Below are 20689 nucleotides of genomic sequence, written 5' to 3'. Positions count from 1 at the left end.
GAAGCCATTATGTAAGATCAAAGCCAGGAGAAGCTGACATTTGAAAATACCACCATGTATAGCTCCTAATTCTCTGTGTCTGATGGCAGCAGTATGGAGAGATCTGAAGAGGCATATATAGATGCAGCAGCAAACAGAGCTATAGAGTAAGGATCTCAATATCACCAAGGAGAATTTCAGGAAAACTCCAGGTCCGAAAAACTCTCAGAACATGGGAGACAAGGGACATCCTTCAGTTGAGATTCAAGATAAGGGTTTAAATCTAAAATCATCTAGGGCTAACTTCCTGTGAAGGGGTAAGTCTATCAGAAACTTTCCTCTCACACTGTGGCTGTTACTGTGAATAATTTTCTCCTGGTACTGCTCATTTCGCTCAGCATCACTTCATGTAAATTTTTCTATGTTTTTTCTGAAGTCCTCCTACACCTCATTTCTGATAGTACAATAATATTCCATCACATTCATAAACCACAACTTTGTCAATCATTCCATGCTACAGGGAATGGTACATAGCAAAGGAGAAAATAGTCTGCTTCATCTTGCATTCTGACACCATGGTTCTTTATCTGGAAGTGAATGGCATTTTGCATCATGAGTGTTTTGGAAATATTTTAGATCCCTGCATTGCTATGAAGGGCTAACTCTATCATAAACAGTTCTCAAGCACTGTGGCTGTTAACGTGCATAATGTTTTCCTGGCTCTGCGCCTTCACTGTGCATCAATTTTCCAGGTTGCAAGTTGTCCAGGTTTTTTCTGAAGTCCTCCTGTTCCTCGTTTCTTATGGCACAATAGTATTTCATTACATTCAAATACCGTAAGTTGTTCAACAATTCCCCAGTTGAGAGGTATCCCCTCAATTTCCTACTTCTTGGCCACCACAAAAAGAGATGCTATAAATATTTTTGTACGTCCTTTTCCCATTTGTATGATTTCTTTGGGATACAGCCTTAGAAGTGACATTGCTGGGTAAAAGGGTATGCTCTTTGGGCATAGTTCCAAATTGCTCTCCAGAATGATAGGATCAGCTCACAGTTCCAACAACAATGAATTAGTGTTCAAATTCTCCCACATCTTTTCTAACATATATCATTTCCCTGTTTTGTCATATTAGCCACTCTGATACATGTGACGTGGTACTTCAGAGTTGCGTTGATTTGATCTCTGTAATCAACAGTGATTTAGAACATTTTTTTTCATATGACTATAGATACCTTTAATTTCTTCATCTGAAAACTGCCTGGTCATATCCTTTGACCATTTATCAATTGGAGAATGGCCTTTATTCTTATAAATTTGGCTCAGTTCTCTATATATTTTAGAAATGAAATCTTTATCACAGACATTAGTTATAAAAATTATTTTTCCAGTTTTCAATTTCTCTCCCAATCTTGGATGCAATGGCTATGTTTCTGCTAAATCTTTTCAATTTAATGCAATCAAAATTATTCATTTTGCATTTCATAATGTTTTCTATGTCTTCTTTGATCATACATTTCTCCATTCTCCATAAATCTGAGAAATAAAGAATTCTTTGCTTTAAACCCTTTTAATCTTGAATTTCAATTGAAGTACTTCCCTTGTCTCAGGACCCTGCTGCGTCCTCAGAGTCTTTCCGATCTGGAGTTTTCCTGAAACTCTTCTTGGTGTTATTCAGAGATCCTTACTCCATAGCTCTCTTTGCTACTGCTCCTATATATGCCTCTTCAGATCTCTCCAAAGTGCTGCCATCAGACACAGAGAATTAGGAGCTATCCATGAAGGTATTTTCAAATCTTAGCTTCTCCTCGCTTTGGTCTTAGATGAACCAAATTGGCTTACACTGTCAGCTTTTAAATCTATATTGCTGTGAAGTTAATGCAAAGTTAATGGTGGGTGGGGGCAGATGAAACTAAAACCCTTCCCTGGCCATTAATAGGTTTCAATATCTTTTGTTAATTTCTATTGAGGCACTGGGATGCAGGGTGTTGTCCTCCAATTCTTAAAAGTGAATAAATATTCAGAAATGAGGATTGACTTTGAGGCTTACTCATTGGAAGTGTTTGTTTGGCCAGACAAGACTCTGAGTAGCCACTAAGAAGCCCCCCGGCTTTCAAAACTCAGATATTGGTGCTTCTCTATCTGGGAACTATATATGTATGCACATACACACAGTTGGATCCGTCTATTGATCCGTGATATATGTATTGCTTATGGTCAGACATTTAGAAGCCCTCTCTGCTGGTCTTTACTTTTCTGTTTGTATTTCTCTGAAGTTCAGGGTGCTGGCTTTTTCCCCTGAACTTGGCAAATGATATATGTGCCTAATTAAAGTAGAATATTGATCCCTCAAAAGTTGCTTCGTTTCGGAAAAGCAGATCTAACAACCTATATGGCAGGTCCTCCTATGTATGTCAGGGTCCTTTCTGTTACAATCATGTGCCCATTTGGACTTTATTCTACTGTATTGTATCAGGCATTGGTCTATGCCCAGTTTCCACCAAATTATTTTCCTCTTTCCCCAATAGATTTTGTCAAACAGTGAGTTTTTATCCCAGAAGCTGGGGTCCTTGGGTAAATCAAACAGTAGGCTATATAATCAATGACTACTGAGTCTTGCATACTTAATCAATTCCACTGATCTACCCATCCATTTTTTAGCCAACACCAAGTGGTTCTGATGATTGCTACTTTAGAAAACAACTTGAGATCTGTTACAGGGTTAGGACACTTTTGTTCTTACAGATGAATTCTGATATAATTTTTTTTCTAGAACTATTAAATAATTTTGGTAGTTTGGTATGGCACTGAATCAGCAAGTTAATTTAGGTAGAATTGTCATTTTGCATACATTACCTTGTCCTACACACAAATTATTAATTTTTTTTTCAAATATTTACATCTGACTTCTTTTTCTGCAAAGTGTTTCGTAATTGTGTTCATATAGTTCCTTGGTGTGTTTTGGTGGGTAGATGCCTAGATATTTTATACTCTACAGTAACTTCAAACGGGTTTTCTCTTTCTTCCTCTCCTAGTTGGCTTCTGTTAGTAATATGTAGAAATGCGGATGGGTCATATGGATTTATTTTGCATCTTGCCAGTTTGTCAAAGTTGGTTATTATTTCAAGTAGATTTTTACTTGATTCTCTAGAATTCTCTAAGTAATACCATCTTATTGCCTAAAGAGTGATAACTTAGTTTCTTCTTTGCCTGTTATAATTCTTTCAATTTCTTTTTCTTCTATTATTACTGAAACTAAAATTTCTGTTACTATATTGAATAGCAGTGGTGATAATGCACATCCTTGTTTTACCCCTTATGTTATTGGAAATGCATCTAGCTTATCCCAGTTACATATAATGCTTGCTGATGGTGCTAGACAGAAACTAGTTATTATTTTAAGGAAGACTCCATTTATTACTATGCTCTCTGGTGTTTTCAATATAAAAGGGTCTTGTATATTGTCAAAAAATTGTCTGCATCTATTGAGATAATCCTGTAGTTTCTGTTAGTTTTGCTGTTGATCTGACCAATTATGCAGATAGTTTCTTAATATTGAACTAATCCTGCATTCCTGGTATAAATCCTACCTGAACAAAGTACATTATTATTCTGATAATTTGTTGTAATCTTTTTGCTAATCACTTATTTACATTTTTGGGGGTCCATATTCATGAGGCAAATTGGTCTATAATTTTCTTTCTCTTTTCTGGCTCTAAGCAGTTTAGGTATCAGCGCCATATGTGTATCATAAAAAATAATTTGGCAGGACTCCTTTGTCAATTTTCCCAAATACTCCATATATTATTGGAGTTAACTATTCTTTAAATGTTTGATAGAATCCACTTGTAAATCCATCTTGCCATGGAGAGTTTTTCCAGTGGAGTTTATTAATGGCTTGTTCACTTGTTTTTTTTTGTTGTTGTTGTTGTTTGTTTGTTTGTTTGTTTTTTGAGATGGGATTATATAAGTATTTTACTTCCTCTTCTGTTAATCTTAGCAATTTATATTTTGGTAAATATTCACTTGAATTGCTTTTTACTGGCTGCTTGCACTATTTTCTCCTTGACATGATAGTTATAGAATTGGCAAGAATATTTCTTGACATTTTCAATTTAGGATCTCTTTCAGGAGGTGATTGGTGGATTCTTTGAGTGACTGACTATTTTGCCCTCTGGATCTGGGACCTCAGGGCAATTTTCCTTCATGATTTCTTGGAAGATAATTTCCAGGCTCTTTTTTTATCATGGCTTTCCTATAGACCAATAATTCTTAGATTTTCTCTCCTGGATCTTTTTTCCAGGTCAGTTATTTTTCCTATAAGAGATTTTATATTGTCTTTTATTTTTTTTCATTCTGTAGATTTTGTTTGACTGATTCTTCATGTTTTATGAAGTCATTTGCTTCTATTTTTCCAATTCTAATTTTTGATATATTGTTTTCTTCAGTTAGCTTTTGTACCTCCTTTTCCATTTGTTCAGTTTTCACAGTTAGCTTTTTTACCTCTCTCCCTGTAGTATGATTCTATGATATTCCCTTTCTGATTTGCTTTTTGTTCATAGCAATTTTCTTTTTCCTGTATTTTAAAGTGGATCTTTGCTTCTGGGTGACAGAGTGCTCTGTCCCATTTTTCTTGTGCTGGAACTTGAGCCTTAGTTATTGGCTTAATGTGTTGTGGCCCCTGGTTCTTTTACTTAGAAGCTATGTAGTGCTATAGGTTACCTGGTGCTGAGCTAGCCAATGTGTGCCAAAACTGAGGCCAGATGAAGTCTGAGTTTCGCCAGGGTTACACTAAAGCACAAGGTATGAGCTATGAGGGTGTGGCCATAGGAAATCTCCTCCTCTCCTAAGGCTAAGCTAGAGCACAGGCAGGCTCAGGGGCTGGTGAACTTCCATCTGGGCTGGTTTCTTCCCAGTTTCCCTGGCTGTGCTAAAGCACATGTGGGGTTCTGACACTGGCATTTGTCAGCTCCATGCTCCTGGGACTCAGGATCTCCTACTGGTGAGCTGAAGTTGGGCTTGATGCAATGACCCTGGTCCTTCACTGATTCACCTTCAGCTACAGCAAAAGGGATTCTTCTACCCTTCTACCCTCCTGAGCTGAAAGACTGTGGTACCACTTCTGTTGACTTCACTGTTACATGACTTTTACTGTGGAAATATTCCGTGTGTTTTTCAAGGTCAACAAAGGGAGGGTGAGAGCACTTACAGTTTACTCTGATTTTGTGACTCCCAGAAATTCAATTGATAATATTAAATGTTATAGCACAATACATTAATAACCCTAAATGGACCATGATATTTGATAATCTTTTCCATAGCACAGGGATGTCCCCAGGGGACAGTGGAAGGACTGTGAATTACAGAAGTGACTTAATGACTTCCAATAGTCATATATCTAATTTCTGTGTCCAAAGAAACATAGAAAAAAGTATCATCACCATTCTCATCACTGTTAAACAGCAGTAAAAAAAAGTGATCATCTACTGCATACTTAATATGTGAGAAAGAATTTCGGGTTTAGTAAGAGCTAAGTAAATCTTTATTGAAATGAATTGCCTGCATTTCTGCCATGGTTAGAGCAGGTATCATATTTAGGAGACAAGTAATTGATAATTTTTTGTTGTTGTTTGATCTCCCAGGGGAGATCATTGAAAATAATGAAGGGACTTAAATACATTCATGTGAGAAATAAGTTGAAGAAACTAAAGAAACCTATTTGGCTAAAGAAGGGAAGACTGGGTAAACATGCAAACTACTGCAATACTTGAAGAACTTTCTTGTAAAGGAGGTGTTGGACTTTTCACCTAGGCCTGAGTGCAATCCCAGTAGCAATAGTTAGGATGGTGCAGAAAGGACTTCCTTTTACTTGGTTGGGGAAGGAATATATGTGTCAGCTGACAGAATATGAGGAGAGCTTTAAGTATATATGGTGCAAGAACCAGAAATCATAACATGAAAAAATGATGACAGTACTGAGAAAACTTATCCTGGAGAAAAAGAAAACTGTAGAATGTTTTATACCTCTCTTCTTTTGAAAACAAGGAGAGCTCATGTATAAAAAGTGAAAGATTTATTTTTTGTGCTACTTACTTGAAAGATCAGAACTAGAAACAATGGTTGAAATGTCAATATCTGCACAATTAGATAATTTAAAAAAGCAGAAATGGAGTCAGATGCCTTTTAACATTGATAATCAGGAGGAAGACAATGACAGGAGCTCATATTTTAATCATTTTATTGGTTGCAAAGTACTCACATTTATCTCTTTGGTCACCACCATGGCCCTTTGGGGAAGTAATAAAGTCCTGATTATTTGAAATTTTCAAACAGTTGTTGACAAATGTCTCTACAAATAGTTGAAGTGCATATGGCTTCAACAAATAATCAAAAAGCGAATTTGGAGAGTGAAGAACAGAACATGGAGAAGAAAGCAATGGTTATGGTAGAGGGAGGAAGATGAAGAGTGGTAAGGGAAAAATACCAAGTAACCAGTCTGAAAAGAAGATTAATGAAGACAGTGATTCATTGAGGCATTAATGGAGAAAATTGGGAGAGTGGAAGTTTCAAAATATCAAATGCATGGAAGTCTATAGTTCAGTAAATGCCTTTGGAGCTGACAACAAATTGGTCCTCAGTGATCTTTTTACAAATCTATTTTCAAGATCATAAAGCATAGCAATGCAGATGGTAGGGGTTAAGTAGAGAGTAAAGAGTTGTCTACATAAGTGGGCAATAGTCCTTAATGGTAGAATGAATAAAATGAGATTTTCTGCCAAGTTGGTGAATTAGTGACAGCAAAAACAGCTGTTACTGTTTGCTTTGGAGAATGCCTTGGGATTAATACATGACTTGTATAAATCTTGCTGGACTGATTGCTGCCAACTATAAACAGCATAAAAAAATCAATACTAAGATGATAATGTCATTTTTCAACAGGCCAAATACATGTAAGAACAATTTGATCCAGTAAAGACTATATAGAGGAAAAATATAGTTGAGAAATAAGCACAATAGCTTATGCTGTCAGATTGTTCAAATTACAAAGTTTCATTTTAGCAACAGATACTAAAACAAAACAAAAAAACATAGTACTTTTAATTATATTTGAAGAATAAGGCTCTATTCACGTGTTTGCAATTCATGAAGGAGTCCATAATGGCATAGTTCTAATTTCATTTAACACGGAAATAAGAAATATAATCAGCAATAATCAAGCATATATTAATCACCTATTATGTGCCTTTAAGTATTACAGCATTGAAGGGGGGAAATTACTAATAAAAATATCTTTTCCTTCTCTTTTAAAACTCTCATTAAACTGAGAGAGACAACACATAAACAACTATGAACAAGATGCTTTATACAGGATAAAAGGTTGATAATCAAAGGAGCAAACCATTAGAATTATGCTACTAGAGAAGGACTTCTTACACAAGAAAAGATTTTAGCTGAGACATAAAGCCACTAGAGAGGACATCCAAGAGATGAATGGAAAGAGAATATACATCTGATTTAGGTTCTGTAAACTTTCGTGGACCCTAATATGTATTTGTACAGGCATTTTAGCTCCTAACTTGAGGGAAAGGAAGGAAAATTAGTCAAGTAGCTATCATCCAAAGCAAAGTATCCCCCCCCCCCCGCATTACAATTCATTTAACACAATTTCGATGTCAGACTGAAAAACTAAAAATCACCACTTTTATCCCAAAGTGAGATACTCAATTTCTGTTTCCACAAATGTTTCTCTAAAGGCAGTATATGTAAGGAGTTTTCCTAAACAAACTACTTGTAACAAAATCTCAATTAAAACTCAATCAACGCAATAGAAGTATAGGGCTAGTCAGTTCTAGCCATGGAGGACTTCTAATGATAGTTGGCTAGCTTGAAGGTTTTATTGTTACAGTACTGGAATTTAAAAATGAAGAGTTATCAAGTCATTAAGAATTCATGTATTATTGAGTTGTTTCAACCTTTATCCATGCTTTCCTTAGAGATTACCCCTTTCCCCCACCCAGTTAATTAGAACACCTACACGTAAAGTACGTGGTAGCTTTTAGAAGAGTAGTCCAGCTGCAGAAAGAAGTTCAAGTAAACCAGTCAAGATTCAGAGTCAAGAATTTGGTGTTTGTTTCCTTGGATGCTGATCTGAAGATGACTAGTCCTGGAGCTAAGATTCCTGATGGTCCTTGAATAAGGGTTCTGAGTTTCCCTGAAAGAAAAGTATGTCATTATCCTAGTGAAGGAGCAATTCGGAGTGGGAGATTCTAACATGGTAGTGGGGATGTTTTATAAGTGGACTCTTAATGATGAAATCAATCTCCCAATTTATTTGATGAATAGAATGATAAAAATCTCCAAAATAGCATTTAAACAGCTCTTTAAAGATCACAAAGCACTTTTCATATGTCATATCATTTGATTCTCACAAGAGCATTATGACTGAGGTGCAGATTTTATTTCACTTTACAAATGAGGAAACTGAGACTGAGCGATTGGGGAATTTTCTCAGGTAAATGTCTGATAAAAAATGAATGTCTTTGATCCAAGTCTAGCTTTGCCACTTAGCTGGCTGATATGAAAGAAGTGTGATTTTTGAGTCTCCTTTGAATGTTCTAAGTGTATCGACCTTGTTCAACCTATTTGCTTAAGAAAGGGTCAGTAGACAATGTTGAGTACTATTAGAGATACAATAGATTTGGTTCTAGGGGTTCTTTTTCTGTGAGTTCATTGGTGTTGGCAAATAGAAGACAAAGACAAAAACAAACAATGAAGTTATGTTTTGTTTCACAATGTGTGCGTTTTATTCTCTTGCTCTGACAGCCTGAATACATTAAAAAGACATCAAACCATGGTAACTATTTGAAGGTTTTTGGGTCTCTTTACCCCACACCCAACCCAATTGACACAAAAAAAGCAAACAAAAGTCTCCAGGTATCTAACTATTTGCTTGGATACAGCAGACTTACTGTTTGGCTATGTCTTTAAAATTCATTAAGAAAAATTATTCAAAAGGCAAGGAAAAGAAAAAAAAATCCTACTGCTCAACTCCTACCCCTCCATCATCCAGAACCTCATGAGGAGAATACATCATGTTATGGCAGCAGTTTCAAATGTGGTCAAGGTAACTCTAAAATGAATTATTTTAACCACTTTTAATAAACACAACTAGGACTTGGTAGAGCTAACATACCAAATCATAGAGAAGTACAACTATATATACATATATATGTGTATATATATATATATATATATGTATACACACATACATATATATACATTTGTATATGTATATATGCAATATAATATATATGTATATGTGTATACATACATTCATACATACATATATGTATATGTATATGTATATATGCACAACCCAAAAGGCAATTTGAAATTTTCATTTGAAAGGTACGGGCTAATTCTTTTAATTCATAAATATACTAATTTAAATACCCAGTCGTAGTTATCTAAAACCCACATTGCAAACATACAAATACCTATTCTTTCTACTTGCCAAGTCCCATTCATATCAATGATTACTACGATTTGGTTGGAGAAGAATAGATTCCCCTTAGACTGCAAGTCACCAGATGTTTCTTTATAGTTAACTTTAGCAAAATTAAAACAAAATAACAATTTAAAATGATCTTTTCTACCTGTTAACTAAGAAGAAAACACCTTCAAAACTGTATTTCATTAAATTTCTGTACTAAAATGTAGAACAACTGAACAACACAAATATTGAAAAGTAAAAAATTCCTTAATTTTAATTCATGGTACCACTACCATAATCTACAGGGCAATATACCAGATGTAAGGGGAATAAAAGGAAATACAAAGCTACAGCAAACAAAAGACCTTAGTAATATACATCTAATTGACACTACACTGCATTAATCAATAGCTGCACTTTTTGAAAACTGTGACTATGACAGTCTTGCACAAGAAGGGTTTCCTGTTTAAACTGCTGTAACTTTTCTAACTATCGATCATCATTTCTTCTTTGGCAGATTTTTACAGTTCCTCTAATGCATTTGGTATGACTGTCTGAAAGTAACTTCAAGCTTTCCTGATGACAATTCCTTGCTCTCTCTTCTGCTAAGAACTATAGCCCACTTCTCTTGACTTTTTCTAACCTCCTGCTACCATATCCACCATTACTACCACCAGGTCCATCACCACCACTATAAGAACTCCCTGAGTTCCTTCCACAAAAACTGCCTCTTTTTAGTAGAACCAGAACTTTGTACACAGCAAAAACCACAGTAGGGGAGAAATTTTTCTGGTAGACTTAGTACTTCATTGAAATGCAGGACTTAAAAAATTTCAAATGGACTCTTGAGGCAAAACACCTTCCACATCCAGAGAAAGAACTGTGGAACTGGATAGCAGACAGAAATACATTATTTTCTTTTGTATTATGTTTCCTTTATTTTATTTTATGGTTTCTCCCATTCATTTTAATTCTTCTATGCAACATGTATTTGATAGGAAAGTATGTGTAGAACCTATATAAGATTGTATGCCATCTCAGGGAGGGCATGAAGGGGGGAATGAGGGGGAGGGAGGGGAAAAATCTAAGATATATGGAAGAAGTCATTGTCAAACACTGAAAACAAATAAAATAATTTAATTAAAAGAAACTTCCTCCTTTCATGGGTCCATAATTTGTTTGCTGTTACCCACTATCATTTTCAAAACCATTATAGTTCCCATTGTCACCATAGTAACCACCACCAAAATTTGCTCCTTCATTGTAACCATCATATCATCCTCCACCACCATCATATTCACCACCTTGGTTTCCATATCCAGGTCTACCACCACCACAGTAATACTCCTTACTACTGTAGCAAGAACCAATTCCATAGTTTCCACCATTTTCACCAAAACCATTATATTCATCATCTCCACCTCCATTACTGCCTCTGCTGCCACTACCACGACCAAAATCACCTCTTCCATTGAAGTTTCTTCCATGACCAAAGTTTCCTGCTCAACCCATAAATATTTCCCAGCCACCTCCACAACCCTTTTCTGAGCTAGGAGACTCCATCCCTTGCTTTGAAAGGATGTTTTCCATTTCGCAATTATGCACATTAAGAGTATGATATTTCTAAGCAACAATTTTGTTAAATGTGAATAATTATCCAAAGTTGCAAAAGCAAATCTTCTCTTCTTTCCACTCTGTCAGTCTTAAATAACTTCTGTAGTTTTGATCTTGCCATACTTTATGAAAGTAGTTTCTTTTTTTAATTAATTTATTTAACTTTTAACATTCATTTTCGCAAAATTTTGGGTTCCAAATTTTCTCCCTATTTATCCCCTCCCCCCACCACAAAATGCCAAGCATTCTAATTGCCCCTATCACCAATCTGCCCTCTCTTCTAACATCCCTCCCATACCTTGTCCCCATCTTCTCTTTTGTCCTGTAGGGCCAGATAACTTTCTATATCCTATTACCTGTATTTCTTATTTCTTAGTAGTAAGAACGATACTCGACAGTTGTTCCTAAAACTTTAACTTCCAACTTCTCTTCATCCCTCGCTCCCCACCCATTCCCTTTGAGAAGCGCGCAATTCAATATAGGCCATATCTGTCCAGTTTTGCAAATGACTTCCATAATAGTCGTGTTGTGTAAGACTAACTATATTTCCCTCCATCCTATCCTGCCCCCCACTGCTTCTGTTCTCCTTTGGATCCTATCCCTCCCCAACAGTGCTGACTTCAAATTGCTCCCTCCTCCCACTACCCTCCCTTCAATCCTCCCCCCCATCCTGCTTATCCCCTTCTCCCCCACTTTCCTGTATTGTAAAATAGGTTTTCAAACCAAAATGAGTGTGCATTTTATTACTTCTTTAGTCAAATATGATGAAAGTAAGCTTCATACTTTTCTCTCACCTCCCCTCTTTCTCCCTCCACTGAAGAGTCTTTTCCTTGCCTCTTTTATGAGAGGTAATTTGCCCCATTCCATTTCTCCCTTTCTCCTCCCAATATATTTCTCTCTCACCTCTTATTTTTACTTTTTTAACGTATGGTCCCATCCTATTCAATTCACTCTGTGCTCTGTGTGCGTGTGTGTGTGTGTGTGTGTGTGTGTGTGTGTGTGTGTGTAATCCCACCAACTACCCAGATACTGAAAAGTTTCAAGAGTTACAAATATTGTCTTTTCATGTAGGAATGTAAACAGTTCAACATTAATAAGTCCCTTGTGACTTCTCTTTGCTGTTTACCTTTCCATGCTTCTCTTCAATCTTGTGTTAGAAGGTCAAATTTTCTTTTCAGCTCTGGTCTTTTCATCACGAATGCTTGAAAGTCCTCTATTTCATTTAAAGATCATTTTTCCCCCTGAAGTATTATACTCAGTTTTGCTGGGTAGGTGATTCTTGGTTTTAGTCCTACTTCCTTTGACTTCTGGAATACCATATTCCATGCCCTTCAGTCCCTTAATGTAGAAGCTGCTAGATCTTGTGTTATCCTGATTGTATTTCCACAATACTTGAAGTGTTTCTTTCTAGCTGCTTGCAATATTTTCTCCTTGACCTGGGAACTCTGGAATTTGGCCACAATATTCTTAGGAATTTCTCTTTGTGGGTCTCTTTCAGAAGGGGATCAGTGGGTTCTTTCAATATTTATTTTGCCCTCTGGTTCTAGAACCTCAGGGCAGTTTTCCTTGATAATTTCATGAAAGATGATGTCTAGGCTCCTTTTTTGATCATGGCTTTCAGGTAGTCCCATAATTTTTAAATTGTCTCTCCTGGATCTAGTTTCCAGGTCACTTGTTTTTCCAATGATATATTTCACATTGTCTTCCATTTCTTCATTCTTTTGGCTTTGCTTTGTGATTTCTTGGTTTCTCATAAAGTCATTAGCCTCCATCTGTTCCATTCTAATTTTTAAAGAATTATTTTTTTTAGTGAGCTTTTGGACCTCCTTTTCCATTTGGTTAATTCTGCTTTTGAAAGCATTCTTCTCCTCATTGGCTTTTTGAACCTCTTTTGCCAGTTGAGTTAGCCTATTTTTCAAGGTGTTATTTTCTTCAGCATTTTTTTGGGTCTCCTTTAGCAAGGTGTTAACCTGCTTTTCATGCTTTTTTTGCATCTCTCTCATTTCTCTTCCTCGTTATTCCTTTACCTCTCTAATTTTATTTTCAGAATCCTTTTTGAGTTCTTCCATGGCCTGAGCCCATTGGATATTTATTTTGGATGTTTAGGATACAGAAGCCTCGACTTCTATGTCTTTCCTGATGGTAAGCATTGTTCTTCCTCATCTGAAAGGATGGGAGGAGATATCTGTTCACCAATAAAGTAACCTTCTTCGGTCTTATTTTTTTTTTCCTTTTTTGGGCATTTTCCCGACCAGTTACTTAACTTTTGGGTCCTTTGTCAAGAGTAGGGTATACTCTAGGAATCTGTGAGATCTCAGCTCCTCCCAGCTGGCACAATCAAGCGTGTACTGGTCTGGATGTAGAGAGGGATTTTTGTGCCCAGAGTCTTAGCAGATACCTGTGCACAGGCATTTGGCCTCCAGTTCCAATAAAGTCAGCACTGGGGACTGATATTCAGATAAGGTGGATAGGCAGGGCTGCCATTCAGTGTGAGACAAAGACCAGCTCTCCCAGGGCCTCCTCCCTGGGCTAAGGTAAGACTCAGCTTTTCAGTGCCCCCAGGGATTTTTATGTTCCACCAACGAGTAGTCTGTATCAGCTACTGTTCACCCTCTGTGGTTGCTGCCTGATAAAACCCCATCACTGACCATTGGCACCTGTGGGATGAAGGATCTGAGGACCCTCTACTGTGATTGGAGATTCTGCCCCCGAGGTGTCCTCCTCCCAGAGTCTCATCCCTCCACACTGCGTTGCTTGGCCAAGGCTGGGCTAGGGTCGGTGCTCAGCTCTGTGTCTGGTGCAACCGACGTTTCCGTGGGCCTTTCAGGTCACTGTAGGCTGGAAATCTCCTCCGCTCTCTTCTTCTCCACTTCTGCTCCTGCAAAATTTTTTGAGAGTCCCTCTCTACAGGTATTTTATGGACTGTGGGGAAGACCCTGCATAAGTGTGTCTTTCTAGTCTGCCATCTTGGCTCCAAAAGTAGTTTCTTAAATTATATTCTTCTGTATCTTCTTTAATACCACCACCAACAATTTTCTTCACAGTTAGATGTGCACCAGCTTTAAAGAGTCCTCTCTAGAAACAGCTTTCTTTGGTTCCACTACACACCCATAAACCTAATGTGGCCAAGCACATATTGCTACATCTACCTTTTCTACATAAGAATAAGTCAGAAAATCAAAGTCTCTGGAACATTTTGTTTAGGGATCTCTCATCAACACACAGTCTGTGAGAATGTCTCATTTTTCAAAGTGTTCTCTTAAACTATCATCCATACTTTCAAAGCTCAGACCACCAAAAACAGTTTTCTCAACTGCTCTGGTTCCTTTGGATCTCCTCTCCCCACAGTGGAGCCTGCAGCCAGAGTCAAGTTGGGGGCAACCAGTGGCCCCCATTTTGAGCCCAGACTCACTGCCCCCAATTCGGGTTCAATATGGGAGAGAGAGGAAGAGGCCCAGAATGAGGTTTTATAAACAAACACAGGAAGTGATCCTGGTAGAGAAAGTCTCAGTAGTCACTTTGAGGAGAGAGCTCACACTAGCTCTTTCTCTTATAGCTCATAGAAAGTGCAATAATGGTAGAAAAGGTTTATTATTTTTTTTTCTTTTTTACATATTCCCTTTAACACAGGTGATTTTTGGTGAAGAACAGTCAAAAATCAGGCATCTGAAGCTGAAAAAGTACATCAAAAATGGCTTGCCACAAAACCAAGTATCTGCTGGTCTAAGCATAAGGTTTCTCATTCTTTTCAATGGAACAGAGCTTTACTATATGCCAGGCAGTAGTGAATTCAGCCAAATAGTAAGCAGAAACCATAAGAGCATCATCTTGGGACATCCAGAGGAGCAAAAGTTGAATATTGTAATGAATGTATGTGACCTGCTATGCCATGTCTGGCTAAGATCAGTGGAAGCTGTGTGAAGACGTTGGAGGCCTTGAAGCAGGGGAGATATGAGTAACCATTCTTTGCATCCTGTTATTGGGCCAAATATACTTCCTGTGGATGAACCACTTTACAAAGAGTCTTTGACCATATGTGTCTCCTATCCAATGTATCTCTTGACATTTGATCTTTCTCTAGCTTCATTCATCCAATTCAGTGTGGGTGTATTTATGGATAAAGTGTGTGAACATTTTTTTAGGAAATATAAGATGTTTCTAATTATTTCATTTTAAAATTTCACTTCATTTACATTGGATGCCATTATCTTAAAATTCTTGAAGTTAGGGAGAATAATTTAAAGACAGATTTGAATGATCAGAGGTACAGGAAGCAAAAAATTTTGAGAAACATCAGACCCTGAAAGGTCAATACATGTTTAGTTAAGTCATGTTAGCATGTATTTCCTGATCCCTAAGGACAATGTGGATCCATATGGGCAACATAATATGCTGTACAAGTGAAAAACAACCTGAGTCTTCATACATATGAATCCTTAAATACAAACTTATATTCGATGTCATCAAAGGAGTACATGACTGGAACAGAAATTTGAAAATTAGTGGCACTTCACAACCTACATTGCTGGATTCTCCCTTTTGAACCTCTTAATTGTACTGAAAGTCAAGTAAACATTTCTCCTGCAGGAAATCTCATTCAATGACTATTAATGTATCTGCCTTAGTGTCCTACTTCCTTTAACAAAGCAAGAAAGAAATAAGTCACTGATTGGTGTAGGCACAATTTTTCAAAACCACCTAATGTCTGGAATAAGGGGGTCTGGGGGTGTTTAATGAGAAACAAAACATATCCAACTGCCTAAACCAACTTACCATTTACAATTGACAAGAAATACACAATACTCTCCTTGTATCTTTCAATGACTTGAAAGAAATTGTGAAATACTTCAAGATGTTATATTTTGATGTACATATGAAGGAAGAGAGGAACAGATTTCTACATGATAGTACAGAGAGAATACCTAGTCTAAAATTTACCCAAAAAATGAATAGCAGGAGTTAAGACTGAGAACTTTCAGATCTTTAGCGTTTTTCAAATCCTGTTCTAAATCTTTCTCACTCCAGTCTTTCAAATATGGTCTGATGGAAAATGATTGCAAACTCATTTAGATTCAGTTTGAAATATAAAGCACTGTGAGATTTTTCACACAGTATAACCTTTCCTTATCTTTACATTTCATTTATCATTGGATCATATTTTATTTTTATGAACTGATTTCCATCGTCTTGCCAAGGCATATTAGTACTCCAACGGGACATATAAGGCTAGGTGAGACCTTTCAAGCTAGGCAAACACATGGAAGTGATGCTGAGTAAATTGCACTGGAAAAGCAATGTGACATATGAAATTAGATTTCCTTAAAAATGGGAGTATTTCTGTGAATCCTTGCAAGAGAGTTCTGTTTGTTTGTTAAAGATTAAACATTTTCCTGCCCTCACTGTGAATATAAGATGATGGTTATCAAAAGCTAAATATTTTCATCTCCAGAGGTTTCCCTCCTCTTTATCAATAAATATGACTTGTCATAGCTAAATGTAGTATCCATTTCCTACCTCACCTCAGAATTTTAAAGTTTAAAATGAAATGGTATGAGAAAATCAATAAATGAAATAGATCCTGACTGAGCTTGGAGGTTTATCTTGGGTTGTCAAACTTCCACCAAACAAACTACTGTTTACTAAAACACACCATGAAAACTTTTGAAGACACCAAAACAAGTTGAAATAAGCATAAAATGAATTCCTGAATGAAATTTTAACATGCCATATAATAATAAAATAAATTACATTTTTGAATGAACTGTAAGCTTTAGGATAAAAACAGTACTCTGATTATGATTATCCATAGAAGAAAAAAATAATTGTTTTAGCTAGCCAATGTTTGTCTATCTTTTTTTTATATTTCTGACCAAAATCTTCATTTTTTATTAAAAAAATCAGTATTTTTATTTAAAAAATTTTGAAGAAAGCAAATTTCTGGTAGGGAATAATAATTTTCATATTTTTTCTAGAGAAATTTAAGTTGTGTGCTACAGCTAATTTATGGTAAATGTATGCATACATATAGATATATGGTGAAATTTGAAATAAGCCAAAATTCTAGTTAATCTTTTGCTGAAATTATCTAAAGAAATGATAAGAAGAGAAGGAAACTAGAATTCCAAAAGTTGAGTCTAAAATGAAGGATTGATACTTCAATTTTAATCAAAGTGAAGTTCTCCATACTGTTGAAATGACTTTTTTAGAAAAAAAAGTAGAAAAAGTAAGAAGTGTGTGTGTATGTGTGTGTGTGTGTGTGTGTGTGTGTGAATTGTTAAATTCTTCTTTCATGAGTAGTTGGTTATTGGTGCTGAATGAATATCTACCTGGATCTACCTGGGGGAAGAAACTTCATCCAGGGAAGATATTTTTAAACCATGGGATAAAGGTTACAATATTGTCAGCTGTAGAGAAATTTTAGATTGAAGGCAGAATATTGAAAAAAAATATTCTGAGAATAACTTCTAAGGTCTAAATCTTCTCTCCCTCAGTTTAGGCTCTAGGATCCACTGTAGACTGGAATTTATAGCTCTCCAGAGGCATTTTGAAAAGGAAGAAGGCAAGGCCTTAGATTTTTATCTCTCTAAACTGAGAATAAAGTGAGTTAATAAAATCTATTTTCTCCTTTCTCAAATCTTGAAGGAGCTAATAAATGTATTTAAAAAGGCCTCTGTTAAAGGGAGTGTATAGACAATCAAACACAATCCCAGAAAATTTAGAGTGCCTGCACAAGTCACCTGTATTGTCTTCTTGCATTAATTCAATTTTATGTTTCACTATTAGAGGGTTTGAAAAGCAAACACTAAAAGTTTCATTGTTATAAAATACAGAACTGTCCAACTGGGTCATTGCTATAAAATATGAAAAAAAGAAAAAAAAAAACCTTTAGACCTCATTCTGCTTACACATGCAGGTCCTAATGATATAGCAAGAACAGACCTTGAGCCAAATGAAAGAAATGCTAGGGAAGGGAATAAAGGATTCAGGGACACAGTGTTCTCTTCAAACTTTTCAGCTAAAGGAAGTGACCTTTTGTAGGATGAGTTAAATTTGAGGCTGTAAAGGATTTTAAACTAAAACATTCTTGAACTTGTTATTCTAGCAATGAAACCTGGAAAATGTACCTCCCCCATGCAAAGAAACCAATAAAGAACAGACTCTTCAAATACTATACATATGATTTAAGTATGTGGATGTGCATCAATTGAGAAGTAGATATACAGATGAATACTGTATACAACGTAATGTATATTTCTCCATCTGTCTATAAACACACAATGCAGATCTTAACTTTCTATTAGAAAATTATTTCTTATGATAGGTTTTGTAAACCTTTGTATTTTCAAATCCTGCCCAATAAACTGGTGACCTTTGTCTAGAACTCTTAGTGCATGTATTATATTTATAGATGTTAAACATTTTAAATACAACATTTACATATGGGTAATATATTTTGTAATAACTTGCCATAAATACAGTATGCAATATATTTTTATAAGCATAAATTGATATCTGGAAGTGTGTATCTTAAGACCTCTAGAGGATAGCCTCAGGTTGCTGGGTAGAACTCCCTATGAAGGACTTATAGAAGAACTTGGAAGAGATCCAGTAAATGAAAAAGTACAGATGGTTGCAATCAATTATTATTAGAAAGAGCTTTCTTTTGATAAGAGGCAGCCAAGACTGGAATTGCCTGCCTGAGAGAATAGTGTGTTCCCAGTCTTAGAAATGGTTGCAACAACAGGTAGAGTGTTAAAAAAAAAAAAAAAAAAGATAAGTTGTATGTGGTTTTCTTAGAGCATATTGGAGCATAACTGAAGGTTCCAGAAAACCCCAAAATACTGAGAAAAAAAATGGGTCAGAATGCAAAAGAAGCCCAAATGTGCAATCACATTTGTTGATATACTGAAGGAAATAAAAATACATATCTGAAGCGATTTGAAGATTTTTAAAATGTACTTTATTTACATATATATAATTGTGTTTCTAATATTCATATACCATTGAATACTATATGTCTTCTAACGTCCCTTCTAACTGTAATCATGTAAGATCCCTGTAGATGCGAACAATCTTTCCCTCCTTATTTTGTTCCTTCATTTCTTCCTTCCAAATTACTTTCTATAAATGTTTGTTGAATTGAATAATTTCTCCTCATTGTTACTAAATTTACTCACTATAAAGATGCTATGTTACTGCCAATATGCAACCAAAACAAAAATAATAAATTATTTTCAAAGTGAAATAATGATAAATACTGCTACTTTCAACAATCATAATGTAACATTTTTCCCAACTAGAAAAAAATCTATTTATTTTTAAAAAGGGTGAACATGCAGCATATGAATTATGTGAGGTATTAATGTATCTTACTAAATATTTTTCTTAGGATTTTTTTCTCTTCACTATCAATCGTTTAATGTAACGCACTAATAAATCATCACTGTGACAACCCCCTGATTATGTCTTACAATGATATATCATCAGAATACCTGTGATAAGAGCTGTCAGTATGATGATATATTAGGCTGATCCATAGTAAGAACACTTTCAGTGTAAACTCACTCCAAAAATAAGAGGAACTCTTTCAAGAACTGAAACAAAATGAAAGGCACATAAATGACAAGTTGCAGTATTAAAATCGATTCCTAGAATTTAAGAGTTAGAAGTAATTGAAGAGGTCACTGCATCCACATCCCCTTCTTTAATCCCCTTGATAGAATAGCAAATAACTGTCCATCTAATTCTACTTCAGCCTCTCCTGTGGAAAGAAATGTGTTTCTTTTAGAGATATCCATTCCATTTTACAGAAATTCTAAGTTTGGACAAGTTCTCTCATGTTGTCAGCTCAAAGCTGCATCCTTATTACTTCCATCCAATAGTCTGAATTCTTCCTGTGGTATTATTCTGAAAAAGTGGAATCCCCTTTCCATAGGATAGCTTTTTTAAATACTTGAGTATTTCAATAATAACCTCAGTGTTTCAGTCTTCTTTTCTCCAGGTGAAACGTGTCCAGTTTGTTCAACATATGTCACCAATTTTGGTTGTCTCAGCATTTGAATTACCTTGTTATACTGTTTAGAACTTAAGGTAAAGTCTACTATTAATCCCTACATATGTCTAAGGAGAAAACAAATAAAGGGAAAAACAGTGTCTTGAAGGGATCACATAGTCAGTTGCACCACTTGCAGAGAGAGTGGCACATTATCCTATCTCTTATTCCTCCACACTAGTCAAGTAAGTAATGGGGAATTAATTTTATTTATAGAGTATCAGAATGAGGATAGTCTTCATATAGTATCTTTACCTACAAAAATAGTCTTCCTTAAAATACCAAATGTTATTGGGATACGTTTTAAAACCTTATTTTCTTGCCATAGAATTAATGGGCTCTGAGGTGGATTATTTAAATATGATATTAGAAAAAAATATTTTAAAAAAAAATTCAACACTCTCCAATTTATAATTCACCTACCAGAACATGTCATGATACTTGCCTGAAGTACATTGATATGAAGAACTTTAAAATCAAAGATCCTCTAGGTCAGAGTATCTCAACCTCCTTTTATAAGTCATGGACCCATTTGGCCTCTGGATTCCTCAGA

The 20689-nt window shown here is 35.8% G+C and overlaps 1 pseudogene; it reads right to left on the bottom strand.

Annotated features, from left to right (window-relative positions):
• Positions 1-10973: 10973 nt before the first annotated feature.
• Positions 10974-20689, bottom strand: part of LOC140512281 (heterogeneous nuclear ribonucleoprotein A3-like) — a 35696-nt pseudogene continuing 25980 nt past the window's right edge.

Source organism: Notamacropus eugenii, chromosome 6 (assembly GCF_028372415.1).
Source record: "Notamacropus eugenii isolate mMacEug1 chromosome 6, mMacEug1.pri_v2, whole genome shotgun sequence".
Taxonomy (NCBI): Eukaryota; Metazoa; Chordata; class Mammalia; order Diprotodontia; family Macropodidae; genus Notamacropus; species Notamacropus eugenii.
Note: the sequence above shows the minus strand (reverse complement) of the source record. Positions and strands in the feature narration are given on the sequence as shown.